This window comes from Suncus etruscus, chromosome 7, assembly GCF_024139225.1.
Source record: "Suncus etruscus isolate mSunEtr1 chromosome 7, mSunEtr1.pri.cur, whole genome shotgun sequence".
Classification (NCBI taxonomy): Eukaryota; Metazoa; Chordata; class Mammalia; order Eulipotyphla; family Soricidae; genus Suncus; species Suncus etruscus.
In genome coordinates, this window is record NC_064854.1 from 106,349,153 (window position 1) to 106,366,162 (window position 17,010).

At 33.9% G+C, this 17,010-nt stretch overlaps 1 pseudogene; it reads right to left on the reverse strand.

Moving 5' to 3' along the window:
* Positions 1-238: 238 nt before the first annotated feature.
* Positions 239-17,010, reverse strand: part of LOC126014382 (26S proteasome non-ATPase regulatory subunit 14-like) — a 108,014-nt pseudogene continuing 91,242 nt past the window's right edge.

The window sequence follows — 17,010 nt, forward strand, 5'->3', positions numbered from 1 at the left end:
AAAGTGTTTTCTTTTCATCTTTTTTAGACCGTAAATGTATTTTATTTGTAGACTACAACAAAATATATTTGTTACTGTTTTTTTTTTTCAAATATTAAATGGGATTTTAACAAAATTTGTCCACTTTGATGTATTCTTATACAACTTTGGAATCTGTATAAACTCTGACTAAAGAAACAAGTAATTGCACAAATGAGACTGAAGGTTTTACAGGGCTGCAGATGATGCCAGGTATCTTCTATTTAACCAAATACACCGTCAGAGGTCCCTTGATTTTGAGCATTAGGAACATAGCTGCTAAATACTGGACAATATTTGAAGTCAGAAGCACATTTACATGCTCTTCCAACTGATGTTTGGGGTCCTGCTTGCCAACATTCTTTATTGCCAGCTGTTCAGGTGTCATCATATCCTCTCCCTCTACAGCCTTATTATACATCTTGGTTAATTCCAACATTTCTTTTACCACTGATTCATTGTGTTTATAGTGTTCACTGTAGTCTTGAAGTGTCAAACCTTCCATCCAATTTTTCTTATGCAAATTTAGCAGCGTTTTCTGTTTGAGTTCATTTTTTCTAATAGTTAATAATTATGGAATAATAATGTCTGTTTAGCCCATGAATTAATACCTAGATAGGTGCCTTGTTTAAGTGACCCAGATTTGACATTGTTTGTCTTGGTTCATGTCCCAAGACTATCATATTAACATTGATCAATCTGAAGACATTAATGACAACCTTTCCTTGGACACTCTGAACTGGAACCACAACCACTGCCACAGCTCTTTCCAACAAGGTTTCAAATCTCTGCTGAGTGTTGATATCCACACTAAAAATTCAATAAACAAAGCCAGGGTGATTGCGATACCAACCAACAACCATCTCAGGTTTAGGACTGGTGAACCAGCCCAATCACATTCAAAAGAGTCACCAGGGCTTCTGCGGGGAAACTTCTCTTCATCTTTATCAATAGTGCATAACATCATAATTTTTAGTTATTATAAAAGATGCATAGTGGTATCTCACTGGATTTTTGATCAATTCAAATAATTCACTTGTGATCTTGAGTGTTTTATAGCTTATTTACTAACTCAGGACTTGTTTACTGTACCATATTAAATAATAAGAAGAATGTAATTATGACTACTTTCAGAAAAATAACAATCTATGAGATTATAAATGTATCCCAGTGAACCAGCACTACAGATGACATAAATGAAGCTTAATGTATTTCTTACAAAACTTTGACATCAATTCCACTAGTCATCATGAAAAAAAGATATCTATAAGACCATGATACCAGTGGTCCATGACATTAGTTTTTAAAATTTCCAAGGATCAGTACATGTGTCTGAACTGCAGTTAATCTTAACTTACATGATTCCTGTTGGAACCAAGATACCTCATGTAATCATTTGTTATTGTAAATTACCTTAAGGAAGAGGATTAGAAACTATGTGCTGGAAAACTAAAATTCAAGAGTTCTAATAAGCTGATTAGCCCAGCACCCAGACTGGAATTTTGGATGAATATTTAGTTTTAATGGAAAGAGACATTGTTTTTTCTTTTCTTTTTGTTTTTGTGCCACACCCTGTGATACTCAGGGGTAACTCCTGACTATGTGCTCAGAAATTGTCCCTGGCTTGAGGGACCATATGGGTCGCTGGGGAGCAACCCAGATCCATCGTGGGTCGGCGTGCAGGGAAAATGCCCTACTGCTCTGCTATAGCTCCAGGCCCTCTTTTCTTATTTTTTATTTTCTTCGTTGACTACTCCTGTCATCTTCACAATTTACCTTCCAGTCTATAATAACTATCATGAGATAACATGGCAATTGTATAATCAAGGACCAGAGATATAACTCAGTGGTTTAAATATATACTTTGCATGTTTGAGGCCTGGATTCAATCCCTCATACCATAATTTCTTCCAAGAAGGGTTGAGTGACTTCCAGGAACTGTTCTTAGAGTAGTCCCTAAGCATTTCTATGTGTGGTCCCTAAACAAAATAAATATAAAATTTAAATAGAAGCACATGGTCAAGTGGAAATTACCATGACCATAAAACAGAAATATGTTCTACTTCTCTTGACATATTTTCAGTCTATGAACACTTTAAGAACTAAAACTATGAAAAAATTTAAATATCAGTCTATACACAGAAGCTGGAATATTGTAAATACTCACTCTAATAGTAATAGTTTTTAAATTTTAAAAAATTGTTAATAGTACTATTACTATTTAATAGTAATGTAATTGCTATTAATTAACATTAATTTAATTACTATTTAAATTGCTAATTTAATTAGGTAAGAGTACTACGCCTAATAAAATATGTTTATGACACTGCCTTAAATGATTACAACATTAGAAAACTCTTCTATATTTTAGTGAAGATAAAACTGTTTTCACTGAAAATAACCTCTGCTGTTTTCAAGTACTTTCCAGAATTACTCAAGAAATATTCTTGAGGTATTTCTCATTATTTCTTTTAAATGAAGTACAGACTTTACAAAACAGATCACCACTTGATGTAATGCTTTATCCATGACACAAAAATACCTCTTTAGCAGAGCAAGATCTATGGAAATTTCTATGCATTTGCATTCAAAATCTTAGAAAAAAATGCACCATTTCCTATTTCAGGTCCTGAGACTTTTTTCCTTACCCAGTATTTGAACAATGATCTATTCATGTAATAAGTTAAATTCATGCGGGAAGATTTTTCTGCATATTTCACATTTGGAGCTGCTTTCTTCTTCTATAGCCTGCATAAGAACAACAGCTTTACTTATAAATGTGTCCCAGTGCACTAGCATTTTGGATGATAGAAATGAAACTTAATGTATTTCTTACAAAAGTGACATCAATTCCACTAGTCATCATGACATGCAGCTGAGAACTTACATTATACTTTGCTGCTGATGTTTTATTACTTTAAAGTGAATCTTCTGGATTTAAAAGTCCTCTCATAAATTTATCTCCTATTTCTTAGGAGATAATGGAGAGGTGAACTAGTAGTGCTGTTAACTTATTCTTGATAAGTGAGAGGCAGAAATGTTCTGTAGAATAATAATATATTCTACATAATCATACATGTTCATGATGGAGTCTTTTGCATAAATGCATAATACCTTTCAAAGTGCACATTTTCTGACATCAATGTCCCTGGTATCCTTCCTGCCCTCCTTACTGCCTTACTCAAAGGAAGACATTTTTTCTTCTATTTTCTCTCCCTCCTTTTTATTTCCTTTTAGATATTGTAGTTTGCAATATTGTTGTTGAAGGGGTATCGTGCATATTACTTTATCACTTTTCAGCATCCACTTCTTGTCCAGCATAATAATTTCTGACCACCACTTTCATAGCGGTTCCATTTTTGCACTAATTGTACTTCTCTGCATTTGTTGTATGCTTCCTACCATGGGCTGGTCCTCTGGCCTTCACCTCTAATATATCTGGATATTAATACTATATTATGTTTTTATATCCCACAAAAGAGTGTGGATATTTTATGTCCATCATTTTGCTCAGCACAATACTCTTTATATGCATTCATATAAGCAAATTTTATAACTTAATTTTTTCTAATAGCTTCATAAAATTTCATTGTGTAGATATACAATTTTTTATTTATTTGTTTTTTTGTTCTTGAACATTTGGATTTTTCCAGGTTCTGGCTATTGTGGATAGTACCGCAATGAACATAGGAATGCAAAAGGCTTTCTGCGTTGTGTTTTGGGTGTTTCTATGGTATATTCCTAGGAGTGGTATTGCTAGATCATATGATGGATCATATAAAATACTTTCTCTGCTTCTATTGAATGATTATATTTTTATTTTAGTTATATGACATATATGACATTGATTTGCTTATGTTAAACCAATTTTGTATCATTGAGATGACTCCTACTTTAACTATGTATAAAATTTTGAATGAATTGTTGGATTCTATTTGCTACTATTTTGGTAAGGATATTTTTGTTTGTATTCCTCAAGGATATTGACCTGTAATTCTCTTTTTTGGTATTGCCTCTGCTTTTCTTATAAGAGTGATGTTTGCTTCATAGGAACTATTTGTGACTGTTTTCAGTCTTTAATTTCCTGGATGTGTCTGAAAAGGATCAGCAATAGGTTCTATTTAGAGGTTTGAAAGAATTCACTAGTAAATCCATCTGAGCCTGGACTTTAGTTTGGCGTCAGATTTTATTATTTCAATTTTCTTGATAATAATAAGTCTGCTCGGGTATTTCAAGTTATCTTGGTTCAATTTTTGGAGGTTAGAAGATTCCAAAAATTTGTCCATTTCTTTTAGGTCTCTTGCTTCATGGCACAGAGATTCTCAAAGTAATCTCTGATGATCCTATGAATTTCTATGTTGTCTGTTGTGATTTCTAATCTTTCATTTTTTATTCACTTATTAAGGTACTTTCTCTTTTTCTCTGTGAATCTCCCTAGAGGCTTATCAATCTTGCTTATTTCTTTCAAAGAACCAACTTTGGGTTTATTGATATTTTGGATTATTTGGGGAGTTCCAAAAATTAGGGGAGATTCATTTTTGCTCTAAGTCTTATTATTTTCTCCTCCTTCCTACTCTCAGATCTTTTATTAATATTTTTCCAATTTCTTAAGCTATCCAGTCAAGTTGTTTTTGTGAACCTTTTCTTCCTTTCTCATAAATGTTTGCAAAGGTTTGAACTTTCCTCTATGATCTGTACAACAACCAAGATCTCTAATTCTAGAGATCTAACTGAGACAACTGCAACTAAACAGGTCTTCTGGAAACATAATGAAAGACTATCTTAGGCTTCATCCTAGGATCAGTGCAAATACCAAGAACACCAACTACAGAAGACTGAGTAAAACAACAGTGATGGAACAGAACTTCTAGAACCTTAAAGAAAGACTTCATCATAGGCTCCATTCTTTAACCTGTGCATATACTAAAATCTCTAGATGCAGAGATCTGATTTTATCATCCATAATGGAACAGAAGTTTTCCATACACCACAAAAGGACCTAGTGGAAAATAAATGAACATGCTTGGAGTCTGTAGTTATTCCCATGACAGTATACTTCAAGGGTGGAGAAACCCTGTATCTATTAGGCCAAGGGAATTCCCCATCTAATTTCCCCAATATTTATTATGCCTTTGCAGGAAAAAAAGCAGCACAAAATAATTTGGGGGTTGTTATTGTTATTGCTGTTGTTGATTTCATTTTTTGCGCTTTTTTATAAATATATTATTTAAGTAACATGTTTATAGTTGGGTTACAGTCACAACAGAACACCCCCCTTCACCAGTGTAACATTTCTCCCTCCCAGAGCCCTCCTCCCATCCCCTGCTTATATTTGAGACAGGCATTCTACTACAGTTATTTGTTTTTAAGTTCAGTAAATTGTTTTTTTTTTTCCTCTTGGTAATGTTATAGACAATTGTGGTTGTTTTCATAAATGGTATCCATTGTTTAGGTATGTATGGGCGATGCCCATTCTTCTGAGGCCTAAGCCAAATTATTATGCCAATGTTCATGGTATAAGGCCTAACTGCATTACCAAATTTGTGTTCTCATCTCTATTAGATAAGAACTTGTTTGCATGTGTATTATTTTTCCAATTTAATGTGCCTATGCACAATGCCACAAGATATTGTTGGTGCATCTGGTTACTGACGAATAAGGTCCAACATTCCCCAAAACTTGGTTCAAACATGCATTATATACAGAGATACTCTTCTACCAGTATTACTTATAAAACAGATCTCAAAGGGGAAAAAGCAAACAATCAAATAACAAAACCAGTGGACAAAATTGTCACTATATGAGGATATTCAAAAAGAGTTATAGATGTTAAGGGAATACATCTGAAATATACAAAGGAGATATATGCGTCCCTTTTATGTTTTAGAAATAGTCAAGAGGGAGGGTGTTGTTTCTGAGACATCACTTTGGTCTGTGAGTTTGCCAAGTGAAGAGTTCATGGAGCCATGCTATCCCCATGTTGCCTGCTGAAACTTCCGGCTCCCCAAGAGGCGTTTGCTTTCTAATAGCTGGAAGGCTTGTCATCCCCGTGTTGCCTGCTGAAGTTTCAGACTCCCCCCAACACATTACTGTGAAAGATATGCAATCCACCTGGGACTTCCTGAAGCCAGAACCTCTTCTGCTGTCATTCCCCATGCTGGTAGAAACTCCTGGCTCCTAGGAAGGAAAGAGATCCTTCAAGAGCTGGAAGAACGGAAATTCAAAGCCCCCACCCAAACCCTCCCTCCGGAGCCTAGTGGGAAATGGGGAAAGCCTAGGGTAACCCTTAAGCTCCTCCAAGGGACCCATCTTTCTGGCTTCCCCAGGCATGTGGCCCAAGGGAAGCCATGAAGTTCCAGAGGAAGGAGGTAGCAGGGTGCTGGGGTGACCCAAATCTCACCCCCTTCCTAGGCCTGGTGAAAAAGGCCTTTGGCATGGCGGATGCCTGCCAAACCCCATGCTGGCAGAAACTCCCCTTGTTTTGTTTTTATTTCAGGACCGTGGTTACTGTGTGGTGGTGATCTTTATTGCTGTGGTGCATTTTGGATTTTTTGTTTGATTTTTCTTTTTGTATTGTTGATGTGTTTCTCTTCCTTTTTACCTTTCTTCTCTCAAATTAATATGAATAGCCTCTAGAAGGACTCTGCCCATTTTTGGCTTGTTTGATTTTTACCCCAATTTTATTTTTCTTTTTCTCAAACAGAACTGCATTACTGGAACCATCTTGTTCCACCTCTCAAATTGAGGGGGAAACAATGAAGGGTACCAAGACCAAACAGTTGTATGATCACTAAGAAGCAATAAAGATGATCTGACTAATACACCTAACCCAAAACTAACAACAACAGAATCGATACCCAATCTACGACAAACTAGACACAGAGAGGGCCACTTATACTAGCAGCTTGAGGATAAGTGAGGGGAATATGGGATGCCTGCTGGGAACGGGGGTAGAGGAAGGACAACGTTGGTGGTGGAAGTTCCCTTCATTCAATGTCAATATGTACCTAAAATATTATTGTGAAAGATATGTAATCCACTTTGGTCAAAATAAAAATTATTTTTATAAAAAAGAGTAACATTTTTGTACCTGATGCCTATGTCATCTGATATAAGTATCACCATCCTGGACTTTATACACAGATTTTTTTTGAAAAATTGCCTTCCACCATAGACTTTGAGTCTGTGTTTGCTCTGATTATTTGTAGGCAGCAGAATGTTGAGTTGCTTTCTAATTAATCATACTACTCTGTGTCTTAATTGTTGTGTTTAGTACTCTGACATTGAGAGATTTTTGTTATGGAGTTTTATACTATATTTCCATAGAAGTTTTTGTGTTTGTGGGGTTTGGCCTGTCTTAAAGTAACCACTTTAATTCTTCTTTTAAAGGTGGTTTTGTGTCTATAAAGTTCCTGAGCTATTGATTATACGTGATGCTGTTTATTCTTTTTTCCAAATATGAATGGAAGTCTGTATGGGTAAAATATTCTTGGTAATATTTATTTTACTGATTTTTTTCCACAATATCCTCAGTCCTACTATTTTTAGGTTTGGATGTTTTCATTTGATAAATCTGCTATGAAATTTAAGTATGCTAGTTCTATTAAGTTTTCTTTTTTTATTTCACTGCTTTCAGTATTCTATTTCTCTCTATGGTTTTCATCATAGTGATTAGGATATGCCTTTGAGTATTTTTATTTGACTCTCTTTTACCTGGGTGCATTCATTCTCCAGCCATGGAAACTTCTCACCAAATATGTCATTATGCTTCTTCATAAGTATTTTCTTCCTGACTCTCTGACCAATAATTCTTATGATGTTTATCTAGAATTAATTCTAAAGTTTTCTCCTATCATCTATTTAATTATTTTGAAGCTTTTTTTCCATTTTCTTTTGTTGTCTGAAGGCTTTACGTAATTCATCTTCCAGCCCACTGATTCTGTCCTAAGTAGCTGTTACTCTGCTAGTGAGGGCTCCAATAAATTTTTCATTTCACCTACCTACTTGTTTAGTTCTGACATTTCTGTTTGTATTTTTCTCATTGCTGCTCTCATATCCTTCTATGGCAGTATGTAATGGTAGTATATAATGGCAGTAAGTTCCATTGTTTCTTTGAGCTTGTTGAACACCTTAAGCATTTCCATTCTGAACCCCATTTCAGAGAGGTGACATAGGGTCTTTCTACTGATAGAATCTACAGGAATAAAATCTTCACCCACAAGGCATGATGGGAATTTGTGATGCCTTACCAATGTTCTGTAATCAGAAGGTGCTCCTTTCCTATGTCACAAACAGCCTTCCTTGCTGCCAGGGAGGTTTCAGGGAGTTTATATTGGTGAGCGATTGTCTTCTATTCAAGGATTTTCAGGCGGCCATATTCAGCCCTGTGTTGGTGAGAGGAAGCTCTTTCTTTTGTTTATTGGGATGTGTACTCATTACCTTGGATCTACTGCTCTCTTACTGGGAAATCCATGACCCAGCATGGCCTCTACCTGCACCAAATATGTTTTTTCATGCAGATCATGCCATGTGCAGTACCCTCTGACCTTTTCTATTCAATTTTTATACCATTCAATAATATTAGCTATATATATGTTGTATATTATCTAACAATACTTATTTTTCTTTTAATTGAAAGTTTGATCCTTTTAACTACTTTGTTTTTGTTTTTGGGTCACACCCGGCAGTGCTCAGGGGTTACTCCTGGCTCTATGCTCAGAAATCGCTCCTGGCAGGCTCAGGGGATCATATGGGACATCGAGATTCTAACCACCGACCTTCTGCATGCAAGGCAATAGCTCCATGCTATCTCTGTGGCCCCTTTAACTACTTTCACTTGATGTTAATAAAAGTTCTGTTAATAAAAGTCTGATTGCTTTTTCTATGCATTTGAGGAACTTTTAATTTTATTTTATATGTTAGATTATACAGAATTTATCATTTTGTCATATTCTGCTTATTATCTCATTCCATTCTACCCATAATGTCCCAAATAGCAAAAAGTCTTACTTTGTATGTGCAAGTGTTTACTACATATTAATTCCTTAGTGAACTCAAGTTCTGATTACTGTAAATAATACTGCAGTGAAAATAGGGGTTCAGCTACCCCCTTAAATAGTCTTAATTTCCTTATAATATGTTTTCAGAAATGGAATTGCTGAATCATGTTGTAGTTTTGTTTTTTTGATTTTGGGTGTATCACTTTATGTTTTTACATGGTCAGACCAAGTTATATTCTCAGCAACAATGTACGGCACAAAGGAGTTCCTTTCTCAATCATCTTGCTTGCATTTGTCATTTCTTGAAATTTTTATGTTTTCAACAGTCACAATATCTCATTGTGATTTTGTATTTTCCCAATGAATAGTGATGGTGAGATATTTAACTGTCTTTAGAAAATGTTTATTTAGGTCCTCTCCCCCATTTTAATTTGATATTTTTGTTGATGCTTATGAGTTTCTATGTATTACATTTTTCCAGAGGTAATTTTCAGTTCTAATTACTTGGTCACTTATTTTACTTTTCAAAATGTTTTAGCTATATTAGCTATTAATTTATACATTTTTATGTATTTTATGACTTACGACAAAATATCATTCTAAGATCCATTTTAAGATCACCAGTGTAAACCTCCCTCTACCAATATTTCCAGAGGCCATTTCATACCACCACCATCACCCAATTTTCTGATCCAGCTTGCTATCATAAAAGGCACCAAATTTAAGTTTGATTGTTAGACTTTGGGTTTCATTATTTTTTGACTCCATGGCTTGGATGTTTTTTCTTGTCTTAACACACCAATGCATCAGAGTCCCCAAAGCCCCAGTCTCCTGTGATTTCACATCTGTCTTTCTCCTTCTCCACTCACTTCTTTCCTTCTCCTCATTATACTCCGGGGCCAAGAATATTCTAGACAACTCCTCTCGCATTCCATCATGTAGTTATTCTAAATACCATGTGTATGTCATATCATCCTGTAATTATTATTCTCTTCTGCTTTATTTAACATAATATCTTCCAGTTCTATCCATGTTGCAGTGAATTGCATGACTGCATTATTCCTTATACCTATGTAGAATTCCATTGTGTATATGTACCACATCTTCATGATCCACTCAGCTGTTGTTACTCATCTAGGGTGATTACACCTCTTCTCTATCGTGTCAAATATTATGATGAATAGTGGTGTGAATACATCCTTTTGAATAATTTATTTCTTTTATGATGTCTTTTCTTTTCAAAATAACTTTTGTGAGTGGCATAAGTAGAGTGCAACACTCCATTTCGTTTTTCGTATACAAATTTCCTATTTTTTCCATCATTGTCAATTAAAGAGATAACATTTTCACTATTAAGTATCCTTAACTTGCTTCTCTAAAATTAGTTTATATAAATGTAGATATTTATGGGAATATTTGGGGTATATTTACCATATTTCACTGATGTATGTCTTCATTGTTTGCTTGGTTTGTAGGCCACTCCACATTTTCCTAAGGAATTATTCCTGGCAATGCTTAGAGGTCTATATTTGGTGCTGAAGATCAAATTGTGCCTAATTCTTTTTTTTTAATTATCATATTTTCTTTTTTTAATGTTTTTATTTAAACAACTTTATTACATACATGATTGTGTTTGGGTTTCAGTCATGTAAAGAACACCACCCATCACCAGTGCAACATTCCCATCACCAATGTCCCAAATCTCCCTCCTCCTCACCCAACCCCCGCCTGTACTCTAGATAGGCTTTCTATTTCCCTCATACATTCTCATTATTAGGATAGTTCAAAACGTAGTTATTTCTCTAACTAAACTCTTCCCTGTTTGTGGTGAGCTTCATGAGGTGAGCTGTAATTTCCAGCTCCTTTCTCTTTTGTGTCTGAAAGTTATTATTGCAAGAATGTCTTTCATTTTTCTTAAAACCCATAGATGAATGAGACCAAATTATGCCTAATTCTTATGCCAATAACATTCTCTATTGGTTACTGTATATTTAAATTTATGATATAGTTTTAAATCAGGAAGTATGTTGCTTCTAGCTCTTCTTTCTGAGAATTTCTTTTGCTATTCAATGTCTTTCATGGGTTCATTTAATTTTATTACTTTTTAAATAAAATTGTACTTGGTCTTTTAAATAAGAATTGTAATATATGGCAAACTCTGTGTACTTTAGAATTTTAACAGTACACATTCTTGAAATTCATAAATGGTATATATTTCTATTTACTTACGTCATCTAAAATACTTTTCACAAACATCTTTAAGCTTTCAGTATAGAGATCTTTCACCTATATGATTAAATTTATTCATAAGAATTTTATTGATTTTTGATATTATTGTAAATGGGATAATTTTTCCATTTCTTTTCCAGCACATTTGCTATGTATATGAAAATGCTACTCAATTTTTATACTGATTTTTACATCCTGCATCTTTACCGAAAACATTAATTAAATTATCAGGCTTTTAGTGGAATTTTTGGGGTGGAATTTGTTTGTTTTTACCACTCAAATATACTCAGGCTCTTTCCTGGCTCTATACTCAGTGGCCATTCCTGGCTGTGCTTGGGAGCCCATAAGTGATTACAGAAATTGAAAGTGTGTTGGCTGTACACAGTATGAGCACCTTAACACCTATAATATTTCTTTGTCCCATTGAGTTTTCTATGCATAAAATCATGTTATATGTGAATAAAATTTCTTTACCTCTTTGCCAATTACCATTTATTTTTTTTTGCTGTGAGCTCTCACTATAATTATGTTAGTACAATTGGGGAGAGTGAGTAGTCTTGCATTGTTCCTGTCCTTGGAAGAAATGCTTTCTAACCTTTGTTTATTAAATGTGATGTTATTCATCTGTTGTCATATTTGGCTTGAATAACATCATTTGTACTGCATATAGATAGATATAGATATATAATTTAAATCTTATTTCTTGAGTAAGTTTTATGTAAACAGGAGTTTTTGAAATGCATTTTCTCTATTTGATAGGTTATTATTTTCATCTTTCAAATTCTTTTGATGTGATCTAACACATTGATTTATTTGCCTATATCGAATTATGTGGCCTTGATGTGAATACACTAGCCTCTGAGCTATTCTACCAATCAGCTGCTTACTCTTTTTTTGCTACATTTGGTACATTAGTCCCTTCAGGACCTTCAGTGCTCTATTTCCCTTCACATCCCCACTGTTTGTTTCCTCTGTGGACACACTGTTTAGCTCTGAAATATATATCTTAGATTAGTGATCTATATGTCAAAGAAATAATTTCTGACTTTGCTTTCATTGCCATTTAAAAAGTCAGGGACCTCTTGACAAATGCTCTTAGAGTGCACTTTATATTTCTCCTCATAGTACTTTTCTACTTTTTTTATTTTAAAAAATTATTTTCTGTCTATTTCTAAGAGAACTGTACTTTCTGGAAGGGCAGTATTTAACACAATGTTTCTGGCTGATTGTAAATACTAATAAATACTATATGAGTAATGAATAAATGATTTTAACTTAGTCAAAGCCTAAGCAAACATGAACACTCTCATAAAGAGAAAACTTTTTTTAAAGAAATAGAACAATCAATTATAAAATTCATTTGGAACCATAAAAGACCCAGGATAGCTAAACACATTCTGAAAAATGAGAAGTTGGGAGGTATCTCCTTACCTAACTTGAAACTATACTATAAAGCCATAGTAATAAAAACAGCATGGTACTGGAACAGAGACAGGACCTCAGACCAGTGGATTAGAACAGAATTCCCAGACATAAACCCCCAGATATATAGCCAACTAATATTTGATAAAAGAGGCAAGAATATGAAATGGAACAAAGAAAGCCTATTCAACAAATGGTGTTGGTACAACTGGAAACTCATATGCACGAAAGTGAAAATCGACCCATATCTCACTCCTTATACAAAAGTCAACTCAAAATGGATCAAAGATCTGGAAATTAGACCTGAATCTATAAAGTTTATCGAGAATAAAATAGGCAGAACACTCGAAGACCTTTATATCAAAAGGGTCTTTGAGACCGGAGCACCAATGGCAAAAACGTTAGCATCAACTATAAACAAATGGGACTATATCAAACTAAAAAGCTTCTGCATGGCAAAAGAAACCCTACTTAATGCAAGAAGACAGCTAACAGAATGGGAAAAAAATCTTTTCACTTGATATATCAGATAAAGGGCTGATATCTAGAACATACAAAGCGCTCAGAAACCTGAGCCCTTCAAAACCAAACGAAGCCATAAAAAAAAATGGGGAGACGAAATGAATAGACATTTCTCTGAGGAAGAGAGAAGGATGGCCAACAAACACATGAAAACATGCTCAACTTCGCTCATCATCAGGGAGATCCAAATCAAGACAACAATGAGATACCACCTCACACCAGTGAGGTTGGCTCACATCAAAAATAATGGGAACAACCTTTGTTGGAGAGGATGTGGTATGAAAGGAACTCTCATTCATTGCTGGTGGGAATGCCCCTTGGTCCAACATCTATGGAGAAAAGTCTGGAGAGTGCTCAAAGAACTTAGAATTGAGCTGCCATTTGACCCAGCAATTGCTCTCCTAGGCATATATCCCCAAGATGGAAGGACATTCATTCCAAAATACATATGTACCCCACTATTTATTGCAGCACTCAGTATAATAGCCAAATCTTGGAACCAACCTCGATGTCCAACAACAGATGAATGGATCATTAAGATGTGGTACATATATACAATGGAATATTACATGGCAGTTAGAAATGATACAATCACAGACTTTGCAGCAACGTGGATGGACCTAGATCATGTTATGTTAAACGAAGTAAGTCAGAAGACAAAAGAAAAACACAGAATGGTAGCACTATTCTGAAACACCTAGAACACATAAAAAACAAAAAAATGACATTGAAGAAGCATAACTGCTAGAACCACAAAGAAAGACTTCATAAACTCCATTCCCTGATCTGCACAGCCACCAAGATCTTTAGAAACAGGGACTGATTTTTACCATCCAAGATAAAGTAGAAGTCTCTCCACATACCACGAAAGCAGCAAGAGGAGAATAAATGATCTATTTTTTTGACGTCTTTATTTTGGGTGTGGAGATTAAGGTTGATGTCTCCAATATTTTTATTTTATTTTGTTTTGTCTTTTTCTTTCTTTTTTGCACTTGAGTATGATTTGATTTCAGAACCGAGATTATAGTGTGGTGCCTGTCTTTAATTGTTGTGGTGCTTATCGGTTATTTAATTCGATATTTTTTTTGTGTGTATTGTTGTGGTATTTTAATTATTTTTTTCACATCCTCTCTCAAACTGAGGTTGGAAGCCTCTAGACAGGGACTCTGCCTATTTTCAGCATATTTGATTTTTGATTGAGAAGAGGACATATTAGGTGATGGGTATTCCCCTGATTCAATGGTGAATAATGTATCCAAAATACTACAGTGAAAGATATGTAAGCCATTATGAAAAAAAAATTGTGTTTTTAATCAGAAATTTTCTTTGACTTACATGTAATTATTATTATTATCAATTATATTATATGTTATGTTATGTCACTATATTATGTTATATTAGTTTACCTCATTATGTTAATCAATTTTGTCCTTTAAATGAATTTTTACTTAAAAAAAAACAAAAAAAACAACTTTAGTTTGCTCTGAAGAAAAAAAAAATAAATAAATAAAAGATAAAAAAAAAAAAAAAGAGAAAACTTTTTGATAGTTCCTGTGGATTGCAATGCAAACTCAGGGTTTCCAAGAGCTAACATAAAATTATTGTCAGATCTAAAATTAAGAACAACATTAATCTAATGTAAACTATCTTGATGTGCAAGTATTGAAATATAATCTACTTTTTCTTTGAAAACTCTATAAATCTAAAGAAAATACCATGTGGCTTTACTTAAACTGACTATTTTAAGTCCAGATAGTCTACTTCAAAGAAGATGAAATATCACATAAAAGGTTCTCTATTTAGCATGTAGAATAAAGACAGTTCTTCCTAATATTTTAATGTCTGGGTTGACTCAAACTTATTTGTAGTCAATTAATGAACCTCCCTTGCTTTCACTGAATCATAATTGATTTATAGCTATTTTAAAGGAACAATTAGGTCTAAGACAAGATCCATGAGGAGTCAAACACTTCTACTAAAAAATGAACTAGTAACCAGCGCTTCATTTGGTTCTTCAAACCATTATTTACAGAATATAAACTAATTAAAATGATTCACCATTAAAAAAAACATGTTTTCTTAATGGTGAATTAAATTTTAATAGACATAAACTTTGTTTGAAGATAAGTTGCCTTTGGAGATAACATGTTTTTATTGCTACATAATTTATTTGTCATTTCAGTTTCTGGTCCTATTATAACTACTCAATATGCAGTTACTAAGAAGCTATGAGAACAAATACTGAGACAATAAACATAAAGGAAATTAAGGGATGATTACACTATAGAACCACTAAGTTTACCATGGATTAACTGAATCATATTCTTTAATTCCTTTATGAAATTTTTTTAATCCCTTGATTCTATAATTCTTTGCTTAATTCGTGAATGATTTGTTAAAAATGAAAATATAATTCTTATAATTTTTATGAAGAAAAATTTAGATCTCTAATATTTATGAAAGGGGGACACACCCTTTGATGTTCAGGGGTTATTCCTGGCTATGCTCTCAGAAATTGCTCCTGGCTTGGGGCACCATATGGGACACTGGGGATCTAACAGCAGTCTATCAAATGCCTTGCCGCTGCGCCACGGACTGGCCCCAAGCCATTTCTATAATGTTTGGGCTCTGCACTTGAAACTACATACTTTAATAACCACCTAAATAAGAAATATCCTAATTTGTCATATTGGCATACTGGTCATAATAAAGACATTCATAAATCTTCATATCACTTCCCCAAATTACAAGCTCCATCCCAAAGGTGAAAGTAAATTCTGTGAAATGTGCAAATTTTGATTGGAAAAAACATTTGTATTCATAAGGAATTGAAGACTCTTACAAATTAACTGGTTTATAATATAAAATATTGGTCCTCACATACATAATAGTTATTATAGTTTTATGCCATAGTACAAGATCCTATGATTTCTAAATATGCTCATGTCAAGTCATACATTGAATATATATGCTAAATGTTAGATCTCTTTATTATCTGAGAGTTCCACCTAAAATTTCTAGGTAGACTTAAATTTTGTAGGAAAAATATCCATTAAATTAAAGTCTTTCAGGATATACTTGTTACCAAGTTCTGAATAAGGTTTCTGCTGTTATTAGCTTTGTATCATTTTTTTCTTTAATTTTTGTTTGGTTGATTGGAATGGTTTGTTTGTTTGTTTGTTTGTTTTTTGATCACACCAAGATATGCTCAGGGCTTACTCTTGATTGTGTGTTTAGCGATCGCTCCTACCACTACACAGTGTACCAGGGATCAAACCTGGGTTGGCTGCATACAAGGCAAGACCCCTCCATACCATACTATCTCTCTTACTCATAATAACCTTGTTTTATATGTCAATTTCATTTATGAAATACTTTTATTAAAAGCTTCTTTTCTATCAGCCTATAAAACCCAAAATGATAGTTAAAAATATTTTCATTGCAATACTTAAATTTTTTCTCTGTCAATAGCCATCTTTTGATGTATACATTTCTGATGTTTAGTGTGGAAATCTCAGGAACCAGTTTCAGTCAAAAAGTACAATCCGAAATAATTTAATACATTAATTCAATTTGTTAGATGAATAAATATATGTTGTTTTTTTTTTATTTTTATGTGGTCAAAGTGAATTACAATTCTTTTACAGTAATATCTTAGGCACATAGTGACAATGAATGAGGGACATTCCCACCACTAGTGTTGTCCTCCCTCCACCCCTGTTCCCCAGCATGCATCCCACATCTCCCCCTTTTATCCCATAATGCTAGTACAATATATATACTTTTTTTTAAAATAGGTGTATTATTTTAAATAAAGCAA